Below are 22,622 nucleotides of genomic sequence, written 5' to 3'. Positions count from 1 at the left end.
AGAAGTCACATACTTAAAAGCGGTTATAATGCAGCCTCTGGGTATGGGTCACACATTCATACACTAAAAGGGGAAAAAGAACAGCACTTTTTTCCCTTTAAAATCTCCTTCCACCCATCTTCTCATCCAGTATCTTATTTTCTTTCCAGGCCACGCAATATTTCAAACCCTCTCCCCAGCCCCGACACAGAGATTGCAGCAGCAATTATCTTCTTTTCACAGGCCTGGCGAACGACTGACAAGGCCAGAGAAATTAGCAAGGAGGTTCTGCAAGCGGAGCTGGAATTGATGGTGTCAGAGATAGATGGGGAAAACTGGCTGGTGCAGCCCCCATTCGTCGGGCTTACTGACAGCACATACAGAATTATATCGGTTTCATCTGTGGGTTTCAGAAGGGTCTGGGAGGGCTTTTTAAGGTATTGCAAACATTGTGGTTCAGCTGTGGCTTGGCAAACCATGTGCCTCCCATCTGTAAGAGGGCAGAGTCCTGAGTGTCTCTCTGAACCTGTGCATAGACCCTCAGGGCTGTGGAGTTCAGCCTCAGCTTACAGTGTTATGAAACTGTCTCTGGTTTGGCATTGACCTTGATTTCAAAAAAGGAGTTCACCTGGTAGCAGATACAGCAGAGCTTTAGGCGACAATGAAATAAAAAAATAAATAAATAATATTAATAAACCGTTATGTCCTTAAAAAAGACCTCAAAAAAAAAGGTGAGAGGTCCATAGGGGAAAAGACCCATCCTCCTCACCTCAGTCCCTGGGAACACACCAGAGCAAGTCTTTATGAAGAGTTGTGTAGAGGTTTGGTGGCTACTGAAAAAGGCATTCCTCAGGGTTGATTGTGGGGCCAGTACTGTACGGTATCTTTGCTGATGCCCTCAGTGGCAAGGTGGGCTGCATCCTGTGCAAGTTCCCAGGTGACACCAGACTGGGAGGGGTAGGCAATAGCCTGAGGCCCTATGCTGAGACTGAAGGAGGAAGATCTCCAAGTGGAGGAGCAGGAGATGGAGGCATGTTTTGAGTGATAACAGCAAAGTCAGCTTGAAAACCTGTTACATGCAAAATGATTATTAAAAATTATTAAATGTTAAATTTGTTAATTCCTCAGATATTGAACTACAGTTTTGATCCAGCTCAAGCCTAAGTGTGTGTTTGCTGATTGTAAGGCTCCACTTGTCATTTGTATCTTATATGTAGAGCTATTAAGTAAGATAGTAAAACATTAAACAATATTTCTTACAGTATTTGCAGATTAATTTCAGTGGTGGAATAGAGACACTATTTCAGCTTATATTTAGCTTTTAGCTTATCTCTGCAGAGTACACTATTTATGCTCACATTATATACAGATACTAATTAAGATGTTAATATATCACAAGGTGGGGGAAGCTTTCCCTGAATACACAGGCTTTCCTGACATACACTGGAAATAGTCTGTGCTTAAACAAAGAGCCAAAGCACAAGCAATTGGTAAATGAAAGGCACACAGGCTGACTAATAGTATGGGTGAGCTAAAACATGTACAGGTAAATCTGCCTTCAAGTTCCAGGATAAACAGCAGAAAGGAAGTAACACCACACATCCTGGCTTTCTTCATTAGGTATTGTACCCAGCTCTTCGGCGTGCAAATTCTCTTCCTCTTTTCTAGGCCCTGGAACAGTCAGTGACCTTCCAATGGACCACATGAGAAGGGATGAGCCTCCCAGGGAAAATCTGAAACGTGCTGTTCTAGTTGAGATACACAGCAAGTATCTTCTCACCTCTATGTTATGTATAAATGTAACCACAGGTATATATGTAATCATGCAGGTGACAAGTGAGAACAGGGCACTCCTCCTTGCTTCTCATACTTTGCCATTCAAATAAAGACCACCACTTTTGCGGCAAAGTTAATCAAGCCACACTGTGACTGGAATTCATTAGAATGAATTAGACACAATGCATCTAGCTTCTGTAGTGCTCCATGTGAATGGATCATCTCCAGCATTTCCAAACTAAATCTCAGCTTTGCTTTTCAAATTCAGAAGATAGTAAAGAGAACACATATTAGAAGCTTCACTGATATACAGGATTGCAATGTTGCAGTCACTATCTAAATAAACACATTATGGAGGGAATGTTTGCTACCAAGTTAGTAGAATTTTCCTTGTAAGCAGTTTGGTAGTGAAGGGTAAGGACCAGATTTTTGCTTTTCAGGTTAAGTTTGTAGCAGCTTCCAGCAAAATGGATAGAAGTTATTTCTAACTTGTATTCAGAAGAATCAAGTCCAGATGAGATACGTGGCAGAAAAATACCATTTTTCCCTAGCATTTTTTTTTCCCAGCATCTTTTCAGGTGCACTATGAGGGAAAAAAATGAGAGTCCTGGCAAGTTTCACCATGTCAGACTGTATTATTCACGTAATATGACATAAATGCAATACTTATTGCCAAAAAGGATACATCATAGCAATGGCAAGTTTGTTTAGCAAATGTAAAGGATATTTTAACTAAATCAGTTTAGGTATCCTTCAAACAGAGGGCACCCTCTTCATCCAGGGCACCAGTATACGAAAAATGTTTCATCCTTGAACTTCTGGTCTGAAGTGTATGCTATTAAAATATATGCTTAGCTAATGGATTACATTGTCAGATAATGGTAGATTTTGCAAAGCTATGGTCACCCATTTTCTATACCGTGAGATGCTGTATATAGTCATTTTGTGTGGAGTGGGATAAATCAGATTGTAGCTGAATGCTAACTTACACCTAGATAAAAATATACTCAGGAATCTTTAGAGGTTGTTTCTTTTTGTTTGTTTGTTTCCTACCTTTACCATTACTGACTCATTTTTGACATATTAAGGAAGCATTGCAGGCCTTTGCTCTGGATAGCTGAGTACTTAGTGTTTTGAACCACAATGATATATTTGATGTTTGAAACAAAACTAGACATAAACATAAATATTCTGAAGGATAATCACCTTGTGGATGAATTGGAGGAAGAGTCTGAAAATAATAAAATTCAATTAAGGTATTTGTGACGCTCAGCTAGAAAAGGAAATTCAAATTCATGTACAGCATGAGGGTATAGCACATGATTACATAGCTATAAATAATTTATTGAGTGCAAGCTAATACTTCTGTACTTTTGTAAAACACAGAAGCAAACTCTCAAATACTTTTCTAAGGTTTCCACCAGGGCAAAAGGTGAATAATTCACTAAAATGAATGTAACTTCTCATATACAAAGGTAAATATTTGCAGAACTAGGCTATTAGTTAAGGTAAATAGAGCTCTTTATACTTCCTTGTAAAACGCTGCAAATGTGTGACCATACCTAGAGTACGTTGGCAAAAAGTCCCAAGGAATTTAATGGTGATGAGACAAAGTTTGAAAATACTCCCTTATCTAAAGGTGAGTGTGAAGTGAAGAATATATAAATACAAAACTCAGCATCTAAAGGAAGATAAGCTCATGTAAACTCTGCAAATAAATCAACTTATGTATAGAGGTTAGAAATTCAGATATTAGTACATATTATGTCAGCTCTCATGAACTGTACTAACTAATGAATAGTACTGACTTAAGTATTCTGATGATTGAATTTTCCTTATTAAAAAAAAAAAAAAAAAAAGAGGATCACTAACTACTTTAAGTACCCTTTCATGAAATGGAAAATTTAGATTGGAAAGGACACCTGAAGGTCATCCAGTCTCACACCCTGCTGAGAGCAAAGTGAGCTTCAAAGCCAGATCAGGTTACAGGTGGGTTTGCCCAGCTGACTTCTGAAAATCTGCAAGGATGGAGATTCCCCATCTTCTCTGGGCAACCTCTTCCAGCTTACTTCTTCTCTTACCAGGAAGAACACTTACCTCCTGTTTAGTGAAAGCAACTGTGCCCTTTGTCTCATGTCCTTCTGCTGGGCACTTCTAAGAAAGGTTTGGCTTTATTTTCTGTATAGATTTCCCATTAGGGTGTCAAAAGCTGCAGACTCATTTCCTTTGCTTTCTCATCTCTAGGCTAAACAAGCCTTTGCCCTTTCTTCATACGCTGTCAGTAGACAAAAATTTGAAAATACACCATTTGTGAGGAATTAAGATGTATTTAAGCAAAAGCTCTATCACAGAAAAAAGAAACAGAAAATGAAGACTGACGTAAACATGGCAATATGGAATTTCATATGAAATCTAAATGTAAAAAGAATATTGTTTACAACATGAAATGTATCAATCGTTTATATAAACAAAGCAACACTTTAATTTTAAATGAAACTTCAAATATACAAAAACTACCTTCGGTCCAAAGTATACTCAGAATATTCATTTTTATAATAATATAAATGCTCATTGAGTCTATCTAAAGGGGAAATAAAAGAACCTAGCTGATGAAACATCTCTCTCTTTTTTTTTTTTTAGTCATGAAATTAAATTATTTTGGATTTGAAATCACATTTGAAACAGAGTAGCTACCTTATTTACTGTGGTACTCTTGCTTCCTTTCCCATAAAAATTTACAGGCATTAATTTAAGATCAGGACTATGATAACTAGATCACTTTCTGAATGTAACAGAGAAGCAAATTTAATAGAAATCGGAATAAATATCTACATCAAGGCTGTTTTTCTCAGACCAAGTTCTGTAACCAGAATTCAGTCTAAACATTTAGCTTCTTTTTCCTCAGTAGCAGAATGAGAAGGTGTAAGAGATAAACTTCTCCCACAGAACAGCCCATTCTCTGTTAACAAGAAGACTCTTAAGGTTTTTGGCTTGTTTGTTTGTTTTGTTTTATATTCCACTTCCAATGAAGAGCTCAAACCAGTCTGCACAAGTACTGGCTTCTTGGCCTTTCATGGCAAGAACTCAAAAAACAAAACAAGACAAAACCACTTTATCCCTAGAAATATATGGCGACTGCTGTTTCACTCACTGCTGGTGGACACCTATTTTCACAATGCAATAGTTCCTTCCCTAGAATAATTCAGAGTGGGCTTGTCTTTACAGACTTTAAACAGTGACCAGTATTGGCTCTGAGCCAGAAGGCAATGCTGAGGTGGTGTGCACACAGGAATTTTACATTTACCCAAAACATTTTACTTCACACTGAAAGGTTTTTAAATAAACTACTTATAGCAGGCAAATGTAATAAATAAATAAATAATCCTATATTATTATTAATAGTAGTGTTCCTGGTACTACTTATGTTGTGGCAATCCCTGGAAATACCAGCTGAACATCAGCACAGCGTGTAGAAAGTTAATTAATATAAACACCCACATAACTTACAGTCTAGCACTTCCACATGACACTGCCTTGGAATTATAATGAACAAAAAGCTGAGAGCTTTGGTTTCTTGGACATTTACTGTGAGCTTCTGTCACCTTTTTTCTACAAATGTCCACATACTCCTCTTCATCAAGAAGAGCTCCTTTATCCAGATGCTTGCACAAGCCATGAAACAACAGTTTTTTATGCAGCTTTGAAGTTGTTTGTTCTTTTTTCTTTCCTTTTTTTTTTTTTTTTCCCCAATGAGAAATTGAATTTAGAGCATACAGCTACTGCCTAATAAAATTGAACTCACTTACAGTCAGCATAGTCATATGTCTTACACAAAGACATTGTAAAAACCTGCAAACATCAGGCAGGCACCACAATTCCAGGACACACAAGCATTTTGTGGAGAAAAAAAGATGATTTCGTAAAATAGGGAAAAATGTATCCATCATTTCTAACTAGCTTGTGCAGCTTGTCCTAAAAATTGTGGCACTAATCACCAGCTGCAATTACTGTGGGGCAGGAAGTGTCTGTCAGAGACAAGGGAAACGATCAACCCTTCAGAAATTATCCTTTTGGTTCTAGAAGATTCCTCCAATGTCCTAGGACCGCAATGCAATATTTTGACCCCAGGGAAAAACACCCTGCTGTTTTTATTCAGCTGAGGTTTCCATGTCATCGGGGAGCAGAGTTGTAAAACCCATTGATTTTACAGAGCTATCAGAGAAGCTGCCAACTGACAGTCAGCTCTTAGTTTCTCTCATGTTTGCATTTACTCTGCCTCTCTTCAGAGGCACGCAGGTGAAATCCCAGATTTGTAATGTATTTAGAGGGAGATAGATAAAAAATGATGAGACTTTTAAAATTTCTCAAAGCCACAGCTCTCTAAGTACATAAACATTAGAAGTGTATTCTTAAACTCCCTTCTCTTATATGCACAGCCAGTAATAGACTGGCTATTTTCATTACCCGCTGGCATATGCTCAGTTCCTTTGACCATGTGCTCCTTCTCTGACTGCTCCATTCATCCATCCTTCCTCCATGTCTATTATCCCTACCAATTTCCTGCGGCTCTGTCTGCCTCATGGACTGTTTTCCATCATCTTCCATTTCCACAATTCCTCCTCTTTTCCTTCATGCCTTCTGTGCTGAATGGCTTTTTTGTTAACGCTCTTCACTTTCTGTTATTTTCTCCTTTTCTCACCATGTCCAGATCCGATTCCTGCCCCCCTCCAACAGAAATAGTCCAGCTGGAAAATTCCCTTGCTGTGTTTGCCTTGTTCTTATACTGACTTTTTGCTTAGGCTCTTGCTACCTAGACAGCATATCAAATTCATGGGACTTACCTGATTCAGTGTGGCCATTGCTGTGTGTGATCTTACTAAAGGTGAAAGAACAGTCCCAGCTTTCCCTTTTTCTCTCAAGCTCAACTGCTGTTGATGGCATAAACACACAGAGCTTTCTGAACAGCACTTGAGACGCAGGACATAAAAGCTAGAGCCCTGTGAGGTAGAAATCATCAAAAGTAAAGCAGAGTGTACTTATTCTGTTTCTTGAGACTCGTCCAAAGTAAAGTGCTCCCTTGTAGGGAGAAGTCAAAATTGTTATCCAGGTGGCTATCAGGTAAAAACCCTTGGAGCCAAGCAGTGTTGCAGGGTAACAATCATGATTTTTCCTCTTACAGGAAATTTTTCCTCTTCCTAATCCCAGCACATCAGCAGGACCAGTAGGCACCCAGAACACATGAGGAAAAGGAGGAGGGGAGGGAGAAGGAGAAGGAAGGAAAAGAGGAGGAGGAGGAAGGAGGAAAAAGTGGAGGAGGAAGAGGAGATGGGAGAACTGGCTGTGTGAAAGGGTTCAGCATGGCCCTAGTAAATTAGACACTCTGAGGTGACTAAGGATTTGGCTCCTGGCATTGAACTGTGGGGTCCTGATAGCACTGATTCTGAAGAACCTCCAAAAGGAGATTAGAAAGCTCTCTCTGCAGCAGTTCAAAAGTAAGATGGTAAAAAGTGTTGGATTTATGCAAAAGCTCCTCTCCAAATAATCAATGTTTGAAAGAATCAAACATTTCCCTGAATTCCCCTCAGATGTTCCCATTCTGGATGAGTAATGAGAAATTAATCATCCTGTCAGAATAAATGCCATGAGACCTTTTAGTCATGCTCGCCCCTTCCTCTGTAATAGATTTTTGTCAGTCATCCAACTAGGTCTCCCAGAAGGCAGCGCCGCATCCCAGCTCACACCTTTTATGTGGCCTCTCTTGCAGCTGGGGCCTGTTTCCAGCCCTGTGGTGTGTCAGGAGTTGATCAGGCATCACAGGAGCACTGCCCATCACACCCATCTTACCTCTGCCAATGGCTGCCCTGCAGCACCTTGCCATCACTTCCTTATTTCGGGTGGGTCCCAGTCTTCCTGCAGCTGGTACCCTGCATCTTCCTAACAGGCAGTTGGGGATGGTGTGTCTGTGGGGTTTTAACTGCTTGGTTGTAAAAACACAAGCCTAGCAGAATATTACAAGATCAGGGAATTAAAAAAACAAATGGTTTCTTGAATTTACACCATGCATATTTCTGATAAAGTGGATCTAACAGTCTAATTAAAAATAAATAGAAGAGAGAGGAAGAAGCAATATGTGCTTACCATCTGAACAATTTTTCTTTGTTAATAAAGAATCACGCCAGCTAAAAGAGCCCTGAATTTTTCCAAAGATACAAAATCAGGATGAAGGGTTTTATCTCCAGAGAACACGTCCAGTGTTATATCTCTGATGTATTATATTTTAGTTTCTTTTTCTACAAATGGTATCTGAACAGAATTTTTAAATCTATGCATTTTTGAGTCGTCTTTTCTCTATATCTTGCATGCAGTATCCACACACTTCTAAACACTTTCACTTGAGTGAATTATCGTCCATCTTTCATTATCAGCTTATTTTGAAGTAAATTTGGGAAGATTCCTGAGAGGTTGCAGAGACACAGGCAGATCTGTCAGTTAACCTCTGCACCTCTGGTGGGAGAAGATGGAAGAAAGAAGACTTTTAAAGCAAACAACTTTCAAATATCAAAAATACCACGTGTGGAGATTGCTGCTGTTTGCTAACCTTGGAAGTGTCGGTAGAGGGATGGAAGAAAAGTTTTCTTCGCTTCCAGTCTTCCATAAGCTTTCATATCACACCTATTTCAGTGGAACATGCAAAGCAGGAGTGGGCTCTTATGCATTTAAGGGCTGTCTATGTGAGATGATCCAAGCTGTGGCACAATTCCAGTGCTGAGACCTATTTCAGAAATGACCTCACTGACACCTTGGCATTTGTCAACATCTTCATTCTTATCATTATCTCAAGTCAGAAGAGGCATTTTTGATTATGGCTCTGCCTTTTAAGCATCAGAAAAAGGCTGTCTTGGCTGGGTGAACCATGGACATTTCTGAGCTCTCGGGTGTCTATGTCGAGGTACATTCTTCAGCTGTGTCACAACCTCTTACTGAGGTAAGTTTTCAGGATCTGTGTGGTTACCTGTGCATTGGCTCATAAGGTAAGAGTAGGAGTCACACACACTGGCAGACTGGTGTTGCTCACATCAGTGACAATCTCAGTTTGGATGGCTGAGAGACCCAGACAAGGAAGCATGCCACGAAGCACACCCATCTTTCCATCTAACTGCAGCCTTTGGGTTTCAGTCCTGCTAATGATCTGAGACAGGTTAAATTGTGTCAGCATGAAGTTCATGACTCTAATTTGGAAGGAAGATCCAAGGCTTGCTCTAAATCTAACATTAATAAAATAATGATGAATTAGCTTAATTTGGATTAGTCAAATATTAGGGCAATTCCTGTTTCATTCAGGACCAATTAAATACTCACATGGAAGACTAATATATCTTTATCCCTGACCAGTCTTAGCCTCATAAAATCAGCATTGGTTCAGACTGGTCAGATGAAGTGTCAGAATTATTCTTCAGGGATGTACTGTAATGATTTATTTCCTCTCTTCAGAGAATATAAAAAGCTACCTCTTTCTAGTGATGCCAGTCAGTAAATTGAAGAGACAATCTGTAGTTTACCTTTCCATTGGCAGGTATATAAGCTACAACCCCAGATGTCCCCTGTCTCTCTATAATAAAATTCCACCTTTCTTATGGCAGCAAAAATCAAACCAAAAAAGCCTGCATCAATTCCAACACGTGCAAAATGTTCCAAATCCAGTGCAGGGCTCATGGGGTTACAAGCTTTTACCAAAACCCAAATGGGTTCTTTTATTTTGAGAAGAAGGCCTTGTCTTCTATGGATGCTTTTAATCAGAGCTTTTAAATTCCTAAGTTCCCTGTTTGATAGATGTTTTCTACCCTGCACACTGCTATGCTGAACTATGCACTGCATGTCTGCTGTAATAGTAGATCACAGGAAATGACACTTTGTTCAAGTAAAGCGAGAGCAAGATAGATGCCAAAGATCAATTCTTGTGAACTGGGCAAGGAACACAAAATGGGGGCCCTATCAATGATATGATAGAAAACTATACATCTCTGTGATCTGCCTAGAAATTCAACCTTAACAAACATGACTGTAATTTTTAATGAATAATGAAATTAATTAATATTTCAGATGAAATTTTAAGCGTGCTTTGTATAACACAAGTGCATAAAGCTTGGCTAGGTTAGAAGCCTTCACTGAGCTTCTAGAATTGACCAAATTCAAATTCCAGCTTTGTCCTAATTGCAGTGTAAAGCACTGAACACTATTTATAGATGCCAGGCCGAGGAATTTCGGGGTTTCAGAGCTCTGAAGAGTAATGATGGAATGCCACGTGGTCTTCACTTTGCCTCTGCCCAAAGTACAAATAGAAAACAGTGTCTGTTTCACTGGAAACCAAAGATGTTTAAGGCTGCTCTTTTAATATTGGCTGATCTGACCTACGCTCTAACATTCTCAGCAGCTCCCTTGAGATGTAACACTGCTAAAACCTTGCAGCAGTTATCAGTGAAACACCTGTTTTTCTAAAGTGCTAATTCCGACTGTTGCTAAAAAACAGATTTATCTGTTCAAATACCACGACTGCTTCTAAGATATATAGATAGATTGAATTTTGGTGTCCTACTGCTATATTCATTAGAAAGATATTATTAGATTAGCAACTGTTTCTGCACTGCATTGATTCCCATTTAAATGCCAGAATAAGAACCCAGAGATCCAAAAAAGTTGCAGGAGTGATGCACTGTGGCCACTTGATCCTACTCATTCCAGTGGCGGGCTGTGCAGAGTCCGAGGTTTTCCCCCTTTGGCTCCGATCCCTCAACTCAGGTGTTCAGTACCAGCACAGGGCTTCAGCTGCCTCCCCCCTTTGGCTCTGATCCCTTAGAGCCTTTCCTGGGAAAGCACAGAAATAAGCATTACTGCTCCCCTGCCTTCCCACTAATGCAAACAGCCCAGGAGCCCTCTGAGTAGCAAGGACTTGTCATGCCATCATTCATCAATAGTGAAACAGAAATCTTGATTGCCATTAAAGAACCTTTTTTACATTCTTGCGAGGCTGTAACAAGCATTTCAACTGTTCATTTGCGTTAACATTGCAAGATAGGGTGTAACCTGGAGACTAACTAATTAAATGCTCTTTGATTTTGAGTGAAGTGTTTGCTACAGTTTAGACAACAGCGTCTAATTAGCGCTGGATGTTTAATGGAACTAAAGACCCATGAAAAGCAAAAGGTGCTGAAATAAAAAGTCAGTGAGAGAGATGTGAAGATAAATGAGAGCAAAATAAGGAAAGTAAAATAACCCTTTGCTGTATTAGAAATACCATTCCCTCAAAACAAACCTATATTAATTATGAGAAATTGATAAAATCTCACCAACTCTGCCTAAGATAATATAATGGAAAGCTATCCAAAACACATTATGCCAGCAAACAACAAACTAAGGTATTTCTCACCATCTCAGGACATTTCATTTCTTCCAGGCAACAAATTCACCCCAGTATTTTTACAAAGGAATAAAAACTCAGTATGTATTGCTTTGTGCTTTATGATTCACAGCATCTCAGCAGGAAATCGAATGTTTGCCTTAGCAGCACCTTTTTCTGTCAGTAAATGCAGCCAATTTATGGTCTTCCTTGGCTGAGAAAAATGTGTATGCAACTTTCTACCCATATGCAGTTAAGTCCATAAAGTTCAAAAAAAATTTTTTTTCTCAACAGATGAGTCTACAGTGTAGCTTTAAAACAATAAACTTTTATTCAATGCATGTGTCCTCTCTAAGAGGGGATTAAGCTGAAAGGTTTGGGAATAGCAAAATCAAGATTACATCCCCAGCTCTGCCACTAATTCCTTGGTACTATCTTCTGCTGAAGACCTGGGAGCAAGATGTGCCAAATCAGCACTAAAAGCCACAGCCAGTTTAATTTTTCAGCACCTATTTTTCAGCACCTCAGGTTCCTAGGCACTACAGAGATAGCACTCATAACCTTTTTTTTTTGTTTGTTTTGTTTTTTTTTAGTGGGGAGTTAGTTTTTAATTTTAATTTTTGTTTTGCTTTGGTGTGTTCTTTCTTTTTCTGAAAAAAAAAAATCAACTATGAAGTCAGGAGGCTGGTAATGCATCACTTGTTTACATAATCACTACTGGTCCCTAAACAAGAGTGATTAAAAAAAAAAAAAAAAAAAAGAAAAAGAAAAGCACGCAGGGTAATTGCAGTACAAACACAGATGCTTTGATCCCACAGCAGCAGCATGTCAATAAGCCTGGAATCCCCCAACTGCTTTCTAAGAAACAACGTTTGTGCAATGATGTGCAGCATCCCTATCTGGTGGCGTGTCGTTCCCCGTGGTTTTCCTTCTCCTCAAGGCAGAGGGGAAAAAAAAAAAAAAGGAAAAAGAACAGGACAAGACATCACCCAGGGCTAGACTCCTGTGCATGGGGAGGCATGCTCTTTGGACAAGGCCCCACAGAGTTACAGACAGGGTGGCCAGGCAGGATGGGCTCATGGGCCAGGAGCAAGTTGCTCCAATTGCTGAGGGACTTGCAGGGGAGTTTCAGAGCTCATCCTTACACAAGCTTGTATGAACCAACCCCAGCAGGTCATGGCCCAGGCCCCAGCTCCAATGGGCTATGACCAGAACATAGCAGAGGTCTCCATGCCAACGTAAGGTCAGTACGTTCTGCTGCACTGTGGCTATGTTTTTCTCCATGGGCTGCAGGTAGGCTGCCTTTTTGTGTTCAGATTGGCATCTCATGCTGTTAGTATGAAAGCCAACGCTGAACAGTTGCTGAACTGCCTTCTTAGATTGCTGCTTGAAGCAAAGTCCGAGTACGACAGCTGGAAACTAGAGCCTTAAAGTCACCAAACCCCTGTGTCCTTTGGCCACTGGTACAAAGAATGACTGGCTGCTTCACAGCCTACCACAGGCAACTTTTACAGCACGACTTCCAATCACGTCATATAGAGATTTGTGCTTGGCTTATGAGAGAAAGAGGCCACGGAGGTTGCCGAGATATTTTTGGAAGATTGTGTCAGTCTTAGAAAGCCAGTCTTCTTTACATCTGCACTTTGTCTACATGCATGGAGCTTGGAATGAGCAGCCTTCTCAACACACCCACTTTTTTTTTGCCAGAAGGAGCCATTAGTTCAGCCCACTTCAAAGCCAGGGCATGAACTAACAGTTTACAGTTTGGACATCTGCAGGGAAATGAAACCATTATTAGGTTACATATGGGACATTGGTGCTACAGAGTTTGGCATGCATAGGGCGTGCTTACATTTATGTTACAGTTTGGATTGGGAGTGCACAGTCTGAAGCATGTCTCACAATTTTTCCAGCTTACAGTTTTGATAAACTTGGTAGAGTTCAGAAAATGCTTGGTGGGCATCACAACACACCCTTGGAGCGAAGGAACTGGTTTCCTCCTGGCCAAAGCTAAACCAAAACACATGCTCTAGGAACACACATAATGTGTTTCATCTGCTTACTGGGGTCCAGCCCAGGGGGCCAGAACTGACCTAGCCCAAAGTAACCCTCCCGACTTGGTTATGGTCAGAAAGCCAGCTCTTTACCACAGAGTGTTTCTGTCTACAGACATCTTTCTACCAGGCAATACTGTTCTCTAATGCAGCTGTAGCCCCAGTGGTCTGTCTCTAGGACAAGATTTTCACCTTCTCTACTTGTCAGGCTTGGAGCTACTGCCATCTCTGAGGAAAGAGAACTGATTCAGCAGCTAGAGCAGCAGGGTTTTATACAGATCAGCACAGCACACAAGGTGGCACCATATGTTCCTGCCCTTCAGCATCTTACAAATATCAATTAATTCCAGCAGGCACCAACACAGAAGCAAGTACTAATTAGAGATTTGGAGAAAGGGATGGCATTAGTAGTCTAAATATTGGGGGAAATTCATGCTATGCTTTGTTGTACACAAGGAGGACAAACTGAAGGTCATTTGCATATTTCCATTAAAAAAGCTGTGATAGCAGTCAGCCCTCCCCTTCCCTCCAACATGCTAAGCTAGAGCTTGCTTGGTCAGAGCTACATCCCAGGAGATTTGGAAAAGAAGCTCATATTCAGTGCAATGAAGAACAGGAATTCAGTTTAGACTCTCATGTGAGGGGATAAAATGAGTGAAACTTTGAGCTACAAGGAAGATACTTTCCCTTGGGAGTATTGTGAATGCCACAGAGCAGCTTCTTGGTGCAACTGAAATACAGATAACACATTAACAAACAATAACTTCTCCAAAAGTGCAAATTTATATAATTTTAATTATTTGGGGTACTACATCACTCATTGCAATTCCACTAAATTTTAACTTGGATTTACTGCCTTGGATTTAGTGCATTCATTCACCATAGCTGTGAAACTTATGTGATCACAGGGAAGAAAGATGTGATTTTAGGCCTGTTTCAGTGTTCTTACACTATCTAAATAATGACAAAAAGCAAAGCTATATCTTATTTTCTTTCTTTCAGGGCAAATTTGTTATATTTATTGTTATTTGTTATATTTATATTTGCTATATATAGTTATAAACTTTTCAAGTAAAGTTTCCTGATTTTCTTAAAGGCTTTGAAGTACAGTGACTTGATGACAGGACTCTGCTACCAGCAGAAGAGTGGAAGAAGCAGGTTGGGTACCCAAGCTCTTTCAAAGATCCCAGGTCACAGAATTAGAGTATCATTGATGCTGACATCCTTTCCAATTTGTGCTTTTGATTTTTAAAGCAAAACAAACAAACAAAACAAAACAAAACAAAAACAACCTCCACACAAGTAAATGCAAGTCTGTAATTTGAAAGGCAGCAAGAGGAAGAAGGATCTGAGTGCCTGAGGTCATGGAGGACTGATTTTGGTAACAGTGACCACATCTTATCAAAGTTATTGTCTCTGGAGAACTTCCACCCCGTCACTTGCAATCTGTTAGAGCACTTATATTGAAACATACATTGGCAAATATAATTACTTACACAGAAAAAATTAGAGCAAGAAATAATTACTGAATTTTCAGGTCTATTTGAACAGAGCTTAGTGGTTTTCTTTTTGTCCAGTGCCAGTGCCAATGAAGTCTCTAGAGACAGTCAATACAAGTATTTCATTTGGAGCAGAGGAAAGTCATGCCACTGGTGGTATGTCCTTCTCCATCAGCTATCCTTTGTTTCCTGAGGTGGGTTAATACAGTCCTTTGTTTCTCTGTTTTTCTGTAGAATCTTTGTTGATGCTAGAGGGGAAATGTTGAAGAGCAAGTTCAAACTGAGATGAGAAATGCTGAAAAACTTAACTCCAAGGCTGGTTTTCATGAAAGATTAAATAGAAACAACTGGAACAACGAGACTACTGCTAGGTCTGCATCTCATCTGCTATTCACATGGATTAGTGCTGAGAATGAAGAAATTAAATGGGTGAAGTTCAGAAATGCAGACAGGACCCTGGAACACTGCTTATGTAATTAGTTCAAATGAAATTTGAGTTAATATCTGGTGCTGTGTGTTGTTTCTGAAGTCACAGCTGTTGCTTTATGAGGAGGGAGGTGAGGGATTGGAGACTTCAGTGTTGTTATTTGTGCTTAACTTACTGCAATAATATCAGATCTCTGAAATTGAATCCCAGCACCAAAGCATGGCCTTTTCACTGTCAATCAATTTGTATTGTTTTGAAGACTGGGAATGGCACAAGGTCACCAAATCTCAGAAAGCTTACAAAAAAAAAAAGTTATTTAAGAACTTAAGCAAGAGAAAACACTGAGGTTTAGGAGACAAACTTTTGCACCAAAAAGGACATTCCCCAAAAGCACACCACCTCCTAATCCTAAAAAATTGAAAGCCGCATGAGACATGGTTTCAGGCCAGTTTAGTGGTTAGACAAAAATGGAGGCAAACTATCAAAACAGAGTCACCATAACCAAAATGGACTACAGTTTCTGTGGTTTGTTGTTGTTGGTGGTGATTTGATATTTTTCTATTTTGGCCTTTCACAATCCAGTGGCACCCTGAAGACTTCTTTTACACCTCAAACCACCTAATTGAAAGGCAGGTCAGGCTTTATTGTGGCTCACTGTTGCCAACAGCAGTTTTGCAATTCACTCTAGAAATCCAGGACTGACTTTCTTCCTTCTAAGATCTTTTCTTTGATACAAAGAAAAAAAAAATCCCTGCACTAAGATTTTTTGGTCTTTGAAAGATAAGATAATGTTCAGCATTTTACTGACCCTAGTCCTACAGTCCAGAAGAAAAATGAATAGTATGAATAGTCACAGAATGTCCAGAGCCCACTTACCCTTCAGGAGACAATTTTATTCATGATCTAACCAGGAAAAAGGTCTGAAATCTTCAGGTAAGGTTAAGTAAATTAGGCTTATAGGTAGCTCTGTGCCTCACGTGAGATGAGCCTAGAAGAGACTAATGGATGCTAATCATGCAGTGCAAACCAATACAAATGCTTACAGTCACACATTTTGGCATTCTGTATTTTGTCTTTGGTGAAGACACTGGAGGCTCATGAACTGTGAGAATGCTCTTAAGCAATGAATGCCAAATAATTCATTTATGTGGATATTCTGCTCCCAGGAGGGTGAAATTCAATAGCAGAAAGTAAACATTTTATACTCTCTTCTTCCTGAAAAGACTCATCATTTGTGATAGAAACTTTAAAATGCTTAATCCTAATTAAGACATGGCTATCATATTTGGTCAACACTTGAAATGGAAAGTAATGGCATTAGCAGATTACTTGTCCATCAAAATTCTTAAGGTACTCTTCAGCCTTCATAAGAGTCTCATGGGAATGTTTGCTAGAGAGGAGAGAGATGCCCCTCTGACCTGACTGACAGCTGGAAAGGCAGCAGCAATTTTCCTGTTGAATTCAGACTGCTGCATGATAAACACTGTTTTAAAGTGAAAGCTTGAAATATGAATGTGGATCCTTTGCATCAAATTTGTGCTGACTAAAGAAAATGTGCTAGGCAACACAGGTTATCAAAACCATGCTGCCTCAGCCCTGCTGGTGTTTGCATTCCTATATCTAACAACAAATCAAAGGAAAAGTTTGATTCATCTCATTTCATGAGCAAATTGTAATTTGTATTTGCGTGGTCCAGCAGACTACGGAGTTGGGATTTATAATTGGATCCAAACAAACAGAGCTGTCCACTTTCCAGCAGTGGAGCTGGGGGAGTGCCCACGGCTCCTGTTGCTTCCTCATCGGTCAGTTCAGGAGGCTGAGGCTCTTTATGAAGCGGTGCTGAGATGACCACAACATTTCCCATTTTTAGTGCTAAAAACACAAGCCACTCCTTTGACCTCTTGTCTGGAGGAAGAGGTAAATGCGTCTTTTCCTCCCAGTAGTTCTGGAAGGTGCATAGGTATTGCAGTGTTAATCATCTGTATAAGGACCTCAATCAATAAATTGTGAGACAAAGGCACAGAAAGCTCTGCTGAGGCTGCACTCAAGGTGCTCTTATAACATAAATAACAAAAGCAATTTTACGGCTTGGTGCCTGAAAGGACAGAGGTATATGGAGCACTGATTAAAGTGGACAAAAAGCAGATTTTCCCCCAGCAGCCAGCTTATACCCATCCCTACGGCAATGCAAAGCCGTGGGGAGGAGAAGGGGACTGAGCTTTTCACACCTGGCAGCCAGCTCTCTGCTACAAACATGCTGGGGCTGCTGGACCCCAGAGCAAGCCTTGGTTGCTCTTCTTGGTGTGCAAAGGTGGGAAATCCTGAGGGAGTTACTGGAAAGAAAATCATTTATTAAACTTTGCCTATTCAATTCACTAAGTGCTTATCAAGGTTTATTTATTTTCAGAAACAAAATTATGGATTTTTACCTTTATAAGTTTTAGTAGGGTTAGCTGGGGGTGGGAAGATGACACTGGACTTTGAAACTGGGAACAAAACCAGAATACTTCAAAATCTGAAGAAGTTCTGTTGGCAGAAACTATACAAGTGGCAAGGTAGGAGGAAAGAGATGGAGCACAGCCCTAGCAAGCCTAGCAAGGATACAGATGCAAAAGACGGGGGATAACTTCAGCAAGTGTGGTTAGCAGGGTTTTGTCTGGACCTTCTGGAGTCCTTCTAGAATGAGGGCAGTAGAGACAAGGAAGTGGTTGAAGGGTGTGAGGCAGTGCAGAGGCAGCTGGTGAAAAGACCTGCAGGGCAGAAGGAGAAGCAGGATGGGTACCACAGAGACAAAACTCTGGTCCTGTGGGGGACGAGGTCCCCAGCAGCACCTGGGGCACTGGGGCAGGTTGGGTACAGCAGTGGTGGAGACAAGCACTAGTAGAAAACCAGGTGCTTGGGGACAGAAAAGGAGAAAATGTCTGCTTTGCAAGCAGAATTGTTCCAACGGTATACAAAAATGAAACCTATTTTGTCTTAAGTGGTCTAAATTTTCACTATCCAAAGTAAAAACTCAATTCGCTCTTACCTATTTGCTAGGTTAGCATAAAATTGTATAAATCTTTTACACATAAAGTATAAAGGATTAACATAATTTAGCATCTGAAGTTAACTTCCCTTCATAGCTGTCTGTATTTCTGTTCTAGATCTGAAAGGAAAAAAAAAAAAAAAGACTCTTTGTTTTAAGCCAGGTTGTTTTCCTTGAAGGGATTTCCTTCAGAATAAGCCTTGCTGACCCATCTGCCCCAGATCTCCATGGTCTGAAGTGTATTAACTTTCCACCTGACATTATGCCAGCATTTATTAAATTTCCTAGAATTTTCTAAGCATGGAGAAAAAGGAAATGGCAATTAGGAAACCTCCAGGTATAACAGATTTTGAGGGGAGTTTGATGGAGAATGGACAGCAGGCATAGCTTTGTTATCAACATGGGTTCTTGTTTCCTTGGCCTTTAATTTGGTACAAACTTTGTTATACGTCAGTTACTATCAGTTTAGACACGCACAAATGTTATTACACTTCTAGCAGCCCAATGAGCAATTCTCAGTAAAATAACAAGTGTACAAGCTTGGGCATGGTAGCCAGGACATGGCAACACACCCTGGTAAGAACTGTGTGATGGAGGGCTGCAAACTCACCCGTTATTCCGGCATAAAAGACGTGTGTGATGAGAACGGTAGTCTGTGAGGTGGATTGGATCCAGAACGTCTGTCTCTGTCTTGCAGAAATTTGAAGTAGCTTGTCAGACGGAAAACATTATGAGACATAATGATCATAACACAGCTTTGAAGAATGACTCTAAGAAAAAAAAAAAATCTCCTCATACAACCAACACATTCAATTCTTGGGTTGTTGCTCATAAATACGAAGTGCAAAGCAGCTGTATGACAGCCCACACACTGCCATGGGTTGAGGAACTAGGGAAAACTATTTTTCAGTGTTGGTCCTATCAGGGATGTACACTCTAGCACAGAGTATAGCATTTATACCACCATGCCACAGAGATCTGGCTCCAAAACACCAGGAGAACTCCACTGAAAACATAAAAAGTCTGTAGTTATTTTCTTGGGGTCACAAACAATTGCTTTGCTTGACATGAAGACTTAATGCAGAGCTTCAAATCCAGAGAAAGGAAAGAATTGGAGGCTATATGAGGTTATTGCTGTAATTTGCCTCTGAAAAAAATCCCAGTTCTGCTTTTGCTTTTCAGTAATGTATTTTGATTGAGTTATTGCATTTTATTTTATTTCTTTGCTTATGACAACAGCTTCTATACCACAACAAGGAGGAAAACAAGCCCCAGGCACCATGGGCTCTGCTGTCCTTGGTTGGTGGAGGAGGAGCAGGGCTGAGTCAGTGGTTCTCACAGACACGAAACAATTTATACATCTCCAAATGTGACATAGGCCATGCTGGGATTGACTAGCATGCTGTTCTTGTATTCATAATATTTTGTTTTAGAATTTGAAGAATTTTTCTAAATATTCACCGTCACATCTGCACTTGAAGAGAAACATCTAAAACTCTAAAAACACCTGAAAAGATCTTTTTCTAGTACACCAAAAGAAGAATTGCAACTTACAAGTTACTTTGCTGCTGGTGATAATGAATCCACACCTTTTATGTCTTCTACCAGCTGAGAAGCTCTGCCAATGAGCACAAAACTATGGAAGTGTGGTTGGGGTTGCAAAGGGACGTTCTGAAATAAATCTACAAGCAGCACTGAGAGAACAGGGTCTGTTCTAGAGATACCATGTTAGCAAACAGGAGAGGCAGCCTAAGTAAAACGCCTGGGCAGTCCGAGGCAGTGATGGGACATGCCATGAAATCTGCCGGGCTCCAGGCATCCTGGGGACAAAACATGGTTAGTTAACACCTGCAGTAGCTGGGGTGGCAGAAATATGTCCATGAGCATTGTTTGTACAGGAAGTCCGCAGAACTCCTGTCTCAACAAAATCACTCAAGAATAGGGTTTGTCATAAGCCACTGATGTTACACACTACCATATCAAGGCATTGAAAGCCATTAATTTTTTTCCTGAGAACAACTACCTGATGGGTAGACAGCCTCACCATAAGGGGTGAGGAGGATTCATGTGCCTCATTTGTCAGGAACACTTAAGTAATTATTTGTACATGTTCATTCTTGAAGATAGAAATTGTTTGCTTGTGAGCAATAATAAATTACATATTTTAAATATTTGATCCTCTGCTGTCAGAAAAATGTCATTACAAAAGCAGTTTCCACTAGCTAAGATTCATAATAGACATTCAAGCCCTTTGTTGAAAAGTCCTTGGATTTAAGGATCTCATCTTTTTCTGTAGAGAAAAAAATAAGTAAGAACATTGCCTATTTAGGTGAATCTATATGCTTGATAAAAACTTTATAGGTTTTTCAACTGGCTATTACATTTAGAACGAACCCATTTAGGCATTGTTATTCTTCCCTTATTCTTAGCTGAAATGCTGGATTTTGCTAATGCACATGGCTGTTTAATGGGGTCACCACAATATTGAAAGAATAATTGTCAGAAACAGGGTAAATTGTTTTCTCTGCTCTTTATTGTTACCATTACTGTTCCGAGATGTATATCAAACAAAGTTACCTAAATTGCCTCTGAGAACCTCATTGCAATGTGATGGATTTCTACAATTTAGCTGGCAGAACAGATTGCCTCGTGGTCCTAACACACTGCCGTGCTTCCTCCCCCCGCCACTCCATTCTACAGACATTGTGTTTTAATAAAAAGTTGTAGTTACGCTGCCTCACCTTCATCACAGACTAGAAATGCAGACTTCAAACATGCTTGAAGTGATTTCTATTTATTTTTTTCAGTAACTTTCCAGAGCAAGAATAATAATTATGCAGATTTAAATCATAGTTTCCACAAAACAGTTGATAGTAACCCTTCTGAAGAGGGCATCTGTGTAAAATTGGATGAAAATGTGAATACGTAACAGTTAATTAGGTCCTGCAGTAAAAACTTAAAGACTGTTTCTTCTGGAATGCAGTCATGTAAAAATGACTTCTAATTTCTGACTGAATAGCTCCTTACAATATCCAGTCACATCCGCTTACTTGTTTGATATAAATGACTTTTATTGCCTTTTCCCCTTGAGATACAGTACATACCAATGCTGTTTTAAAAGTCTCCTTTCAGTGCAGAACCACATCGCATGGCCAGAAAGGGGACAAAGACCTCAGCAAGCCTTTTCATTCCTGCACGGCCCTCCTCTCCCCGCAGTCAGGCATACATGCCGTGCAGATAGGTTTTCTTTAAATTTGTTTTGTTGTTGTATGACTTTCTAATTTATTGCAGGTATCCAGAGAGGTAAACTGACAGGCAGCTGAATGGTAGGGTGATATTTCTCTCCTGACAACACTAGATGGACCCAGGCACAGGAAACAACGTGGTATCATGAGATATTTCTGCTGAGTATGATGCCTTCAATTGAGCATCTTCAAGACTGTTTTGGCTTTAAATCTGAATTTACCAGATATAAAGGATTTGACATTGACCCTTCACCTGAGAGTAATACATTTTTTATCTTTTAATAACACAGAGTAGTGCTGCGTTGTGATTTCAGGAAGCTCTTTGAGTAAACAAATCATATTCATTGCCTAGAGACTAACATGACTTTCCAGAGTCTATACAGATGAGAGATAAGCTAAAAGATAGGCTTGGAAAAGTTTTGAGGTAGCTAACAGCAGAATTTAAGGGTATATTTCTGCACTGGTTAGAACTAACGTTTAGAGTGATTTTTATTTTTTTTTTAACGTACATTTGTTTATAGAAATGCTAGAATTGATTTCTTAACACTATTTGATCTAAATGAGGGTTTTAAACTGGGTCTGTAGCCCAGTTCCTTGGGAGGTTATATGTGCTCTTACAGACTGGCTGCTTGTACTGAGCAAATTGGTTTTGAATTTAAACTCCAATTTGCAATTTCACTTAAATTTTATGTCATAGTGAAACTAATCCCCTCCAATTTCTGATACCTGTTCTGGCCATCAACTGTGGCAGACACACCATGGTGGGGACAGCTTTGGGGCTGGGCCAGGCTGCCCTGTGGGCAGAAACAAGTGAGGCTGGAGAACAACATTACAGTGAAATAAACTCTAAGTGGTACTTTTAAACAGAAAATGAAGACCACATCGGTAAAATTGAGGAGTTTTGTTTAAAATGCATTGTTGCAATGGCTTTCCAGGGGAAATTTGCATTGCTGAGGGTAACTATCACAGCATGTCAGGCTCTGCACCTACTTTACAGTCCTCCCAGCAGAGAACTTTGCTCAACATCCAGTTTTGGATGGCAGCTGCCCCATATGGGGAACTTCAGCTGGGACATGGTGGTAGGATGAAACATGCCCAGCACAGCAGGATGGCAAAAATACAACTAGCTGTGGGCTATGCTTGGAAATTAGCTGGCTGGGTGGGAAGCAGAAAGATTTGCCTGAGGTTGGAGGAATAACCAAGTGAAATACTTTGGAACC

General features: G+C 40.0%; 1 long non-coding RNA gene across 2 annotated transcripts; it reads right to left on the bottom strand.

The window, feature by feature from the left end:
* Positions 1 to 3,694: 3,694 nt before the first annotated feature.
* On the bottom strand, positions 3,695 to 7,560 carry LOC106017716 (uncharacterized). Of its 2 annotated transcripts, none has more exons than XR_001191342.5 (3): positions 7,404 to 7,467; positions 6,597 to 6,752; positions 3,695 to 4,030 (listed from the first exon to the last, which is right to left on the bottom strand). It is a non-coding gene; the product is annotated as an uncharacterized lncRNA (long non-coding RNA). The 2 variants fall into 2 exon arrangements; XR_011807850.1 differs by having other exon boundaries at positions 3,700 to 4,030; positions 7,421 to 7,560.
* Between the last annotated feature and the right edge of the window lie 15,062 nt (positions 7,561 to 22,622).

This window comes from Anas platyrhynchos, chromosome 3 (assembly GCF_047663525.1).
Source record: "Anas platyrhynchos isolate ZD024472 breed Pekin duck chromosome 3, IASCAAS_PekinDuck_T2T, whole genome shotgun sequence".
In the NCBI taxonomy this organism is placed as follows: domain Eukaryota; kingdom Metazoa; phylum Chordata; class Aves; order Anseriformes; family Anatidae; genus Anas; species Anas platyrhynchos.
Note: the sequence above shows the minus strand (reverse complement) of the source record. Positions and strands in the feature narration are given on the sequence as shown.